This window comes from Etheostoma cragini, chromosome 9 (genome assembly GCF_013103735.1).
Source record: "Etheostoma cragini isolate CJK2018 chromosome 9, CSU_Ecrag_1.0, whole genome shotgun sequence".
Taxonomy (NCBI): domain Eukaryota; kingdom Metazoa; phylum Chordata; class Actinopteri; order Perciformes; family Percidae; genus Etheostoma; species Etheostoma cragini.
The window spans coordinates 27,568,056-27,573,178 of record NC_048415.1 but is presented as its reverse complement, the minus strand read 5'-3'; the positions used below and the strand labels follow the sequence as shown (position 1 = coordinate 27,573,178).

Below are 5,123 nucleotides of genomic sequence, written 5' to 3'. Positions count from 1 at the left end.
TGGAAAATGGCTGCAATGAAACAAAGAGTGAAAAATTTAAAGGGGTCTGAATACTTTCCGTACCCACTGTATATGATGGTGGAATCAATAATCAGAAAAATAGGTAACACAACGCAGATAACAGGCTTGATGAGGGAGGAACGCACTTTTGTCTTGAATTCAATGAGTCTCCTCCACTGACGTGACGGAATGTGATATGCTGGTTCCAATAATTTTACAAGTTCTCAAAAACCTTTGCCCTCAATAAAACCTAAGGGCAGCATATCCATCTCCATGAACTCTATCTGTAAAGTGTCTTGAAATAGCTTGTTATGATTTGATACTAAAAATAGAATTGAATTGAATTGAACCTTTGTAGTGTTAGAACACAGAGGCTTCACCTACTGGAGCAGGTTTCTGTCAGCAGGAGGGACAGCAGATACAGTATGAAGCCTTTTTCCACTGCAGGAACCTGACGTTTCCATTTTCACAGTGTACTTTCAGGAGATGCTGGCAGTGCTGTCGATTGTTATTTTTTTCCAGATATCACAGTGTAGGTACTTGGTGCCACACAGTCATTAGCATCGTTGTTCCCGGGTCATTGAAGTGAAGTAAAGCAAAGCTTTCCTCCCTATTGGATTAGAATGTAGCCTTTGGCCAAGAGCCTGTATTTACACACTGTGATTGGAAACACATCCCTGTGGGTGTGATGGAAACGCAGTGTTCATCAGATGTTCGTCAGATGTCAAATTCACTTTCAGTTTGCTACAGTTGGGACCTTTGTAGTGCTAGAGCACAGAGGCTGCACCGACTGGAGCAGATGTCTGTCAGCAGGGGTGACAGCAGATATGAAACCTTTTACCACTGCAGGAAGGTGGCCTATCCGTCGCCACATCGTACTTTCAGGAGTTGTTGGAACATCCCATCACAGCAGGGACGGCTATGACAAACACAATGTCTGGGGATGCAACACACCACTGAACGTGGTACGGTAAATGTAAACCATTTTTGGGGCCGTCAAACCACCTAGGGATCTGGATTCCCTGTCAGCAGTGGTGGAGGAAGAGCTTTGTCATGGAAGTTCTTTGCCTTACTTAAGTAACAGTACCTACACAGCAATGCAAAACACTGTTACAAGTCCAGGGATTCCCCTAGAAAGGTTGTTAGGCCCAGTGTCTTTTTTTTTGACGAGGGCCCGCCCGTGGCCAGTCCCAGACTGATGGCTGCGTTAATGTAGAGCCAAATAGTATGGCTCATATAATAATATGACTGTAGATTAACTCAATGCTAAAAGCTAGCTTTTTTTTTTTTTTTTTAATTACAGCCTCCACTTTCAGTATAAACTATAACTCATCTATCATGGTGGTTCATGGTGTTTTTGTACATTGTAAATTAAGATCCAATTGAACAATTTACTAGAGTGTTTGTCGTTATTTATTAACCACTAATAAAATAACAATTTTCCATAGGGGCCAGTAAAAATTGACTTTGAAATAAAAACAACCATAATGTCAAACCCTGCGCTCTTTCATTCACTCGACCTCGCTGCTCCCTCTCGCGCATCAGGTGGTAAAAATCTCATTGTGGCTCTTTCCGTAAATGTGTAGTCAGGTCATGTCTTAATAAAGCCGTAAGGAACATTAACGCAAAAGTCACCTATGTCTGAGTGACACAAAGCCATCACTTTATGAGATAGGATGACGCCAGTAATGTCATGTCTGAAAAGGACTGTATACTGGACACGCGCGCTGTCCTCCTGCCAGGCCTGTTAATCGAGCCCATCCAGGCCGTGGCCCTCTTTCCTCCCACTAATGCCTCTGAGTGATTCACATGGTGAAGCCAGAGGAGACACATGGGTCAAGCATACAGACATAAGTGTTGTGCTTGGTATTCAAGAATTGCAAAGCCACTTCAAATCACTCCCGCCACAATCAATATTAGAGTTAATATGCACAGGCGCTGGGTCTGTTGTTTGCTGTGTGTTGGTTATTAGAGCTGCATAGATCTGGGCAGATAGTCTAGCTAGCTGTCTGAGGAGCAGTTAACCGTAGTCCTCATAATTCCACCGGAGTTTAGAACACAGGCACAAAGAAAGAGGAAGGTGAGTGACATCCGGAGGAGTTTCTGGCGGCACCGGAGCAGTCCCGGGAGGGGAACGTCTATAACTATTGACTGAGTGCAGATTTGTGATAGAAGTGGTTATGTTTCATTTGTTCAGCCACGATCTAATCCCTGGGTCTTCAACAGGGAGTCCTCAAGTACTGCAGGGGGGCTGGCTGAATACTGTTTGATAATTTTATTAAAGTTTAAACTACGCTAAATCACTGTGCCCCTATCCATAATGAGGAACTAGTTAGCTATATATAATTGAAACACATTGGTCAATTAGCTGTATTATTCTAAGTGTGAGGACATTCTTGTGAGCCGCAGTGGATTGTGCTATTAATTCTCAAGCATCTGCAAAGGATTTATAATTAGGATATTATTTTCTGAACCTACCAGGCTGTTCTAGCTGTTCTAATGTTTAGCTTTACCCCCTAAATCATGAAATCATTTCTGGAGAATATTTATCATAAAATCTCATTGTGTAATAAACATTTTGTTAAAGCACCAATAGTCAATCATACAATATTGTGATATTTGATTTTGATTTTTACCCAGTCCTAATCACCTGCAGCAGTTGGTATAAAACAATGTTGGGGAAGGATGAGTTAATAACTGGAAATGATTCTGGTGTCGGACACAACCATTGCTTACTATTGTTGGCATGGCATCTGACGTGAGGGTGTAACCAGTAGAGAAGCTGAGTTTCCTGATCACACAAGTCCTTTTTAAAGTGATCGATGATTTTTTCAGAGGAAATGACATAACCGAGGCAAAATGTGTGATGGTGCGAGAGCCACGGTCGGTTTAAAAATGTAAGTCAGGGTATTCCCTCGGGTTTTTAGGACTCAATTGATCCTACAGGCATATTGGTGACATCATTGCACAATTATTTGCCTAAAGCTTGATGGATATGGGAGATATTACCAGGGTCCGAAATGAACTTTCTTCTCAAATTGCATTTTGTGCGGTCACGTTTGTATTTACACTGCGGGGAAAAGGCATCTGTAACAGGTTTCTGTCTGGAAGACCGCTCTCCACATCTAGCTGCGGTTCCCAGGTTGAAAAACTGGGCGGGATGGTTATGTTTTAGTTGAGATTTTAATTTAATTGTGTTGCCTCTTTTCACTGCCACTATTTTTCAAACAAAGACGACAAACCGGCTCGTCCATGTTAATTGGCTCTCCTCTTTCATCAGCTTAAAGCCAAAACGTTCCCAAATCGAAGCTGAAGATTGCAGCTTTGAAACCAGGTCCATTGGTACTTATTCTTCCTAATTGGCTGGAGATGTCACAAAACACTATAGGGCCTATAAGGCAGTGGGTTCACGTCTTGACCTGTCGCTATCCACTCGGGGTGTGTGTGTGTGTGTGTGTGTGTGTGTGTGCGTGCGCGCGTGCGTGTGTGGAAACGCCGCCTGAGTCCCGCCTCTGCCTCCGACACACAAAGCAGACGAGATGACAGAGGCGACGTGATCGACTCAAACGTTGGGAACATTCATTTGTATGTCAAAATGAATATACTCTTTTATAAAAAAATTATCACTCGCAATATATTGCGTCACCAAAACCTACCGAGCTCATTTCCATATATTGTGCGTTAAGTACATATTTTGCATACACCCATGTGCAGCACCGGAATTGCGAAGGCCACGGTTGCTAGGGGACCATCTCCTCCATGCTTTTGTGTTCAAGAGCTTCCAGCATAAACTACTGCATCATACCTAGACACACACACATACACACACATGCACAGAAGTGTGTGTGAACAGACAACCCAAACAGATAACTGACGACTGGCTATAATGAGTTAGCATTTTATCCACCTATTATTTAAATATTATATTTCACTGGAATTGTCTTCATGTGACAAATAAATTGACTGATTTATACACAATCTTATTGTCACTGCAATAGCATCCCATAATCTGCATCTACATAAATGTAATTATTCACAAATGTCCTATTTTCAACATGAAAATAATATTATTTTGCTTAAGGAGCACGACTCAAATTGGTTCTTTCCTGTACACACTAAACCTACATAGTTTGTGTAAAACGTTGTGTAGGTGTCGGACTCTCATACAGTCCCATGCCTAGTCCTGAGGCGGAGTCAATAGACAGCATAACACACGCACACCTTGTAATGCTACAGGGAATAATCGTTTTCCAAAAGCTGCTTTTGGAAGGCTGTCTGCCTCCAGTATGTGAACACGCTGCTGCTCTTTCTGCTGCTGCTGCTGCAGCTATTTTTAGCATGTGGGTGTTGAGAGGTCCAGATCAGCCTACCAGATCATGGACGCTCCGCAGAGATTCCCGCGCCACCACTGGTGCAGGAACACACAGAGCCGTACATAACAGCCTAGGGGGGTTGGTGGCGATGAAGAACAAAATTTGATGAAATGAGACAAAATAGTGCAGCTGAAAGTGCTCAACATGCAGAAGCCTATCTGATGAGTTGAAAGGGAGGCGTGGAACTTCGGCAGAAAATCAGACACCGTTGCTTCAGTATGAAGAATATGTAAACTTCTGACTGATTGCGCGGTTGACCATGACTAGGGTTGGGTACTGAAACCCGGTGCAGTTAGTTCACCTACTGGGCGCTTGGCAGTGCCCCGTAGGTGGACTAACATCTCTCCAGCTACCAGTCCACCACCATACTTAGGTCCGTTTGGGGACTTGAACCAGCGACCCTCCGGTTCCCAACCGGTTTACAGCTGACAGAGCTACTGCCACCCCCTAATTTTGCCAACTGTTGTTTTGTGCTCCTTTTTTATATTTTATATTATATACACGGTACATTATAAATATATTATACATATTTCGGTTCAGGCAATGTTTAGGCACCGGCTCCGTTTTAAAAGTATCGCTATAGCGCTGGTATCATAAAAAACCCAAACGATACCCAACCCTAGGTGTCACTAAGTTTAGCTTAATCAAAGATTGACTATTAAGCCCAAGAGACATCACTAAGTTTAGTTTTTGTTGTCCAGCGGGGATCTTGTGTGCAGCTCTATTATCTAAGCAAATATATATATATAT

At 42.8% G+C, this 5,123-nt stretch overlaps 1 protein-coding gene and 1 long non-coding RNA gene across 2 annotated transcripts in view; both read left to right on the top strand.

Annotated features, from left to right (window-relative positions):
* arhgap39 (Rho GTPase activating protein 39) overlaps positions 1–5,123 on the top strand; it is an 85,865-nt gene that overhangs the window by 16,232 nt on the left and 64,510 nt on the right. The window lies entirely within an intron of this gene.
* The window catches only part of LOC117950577, a 16,360-nt gene that overhangs the window by 578 nt on the left and 10,659 nt on the right, over positions 1–5,123 (top strand). The gene's annotated exons all lie outside the window — the stretch shown is intronic.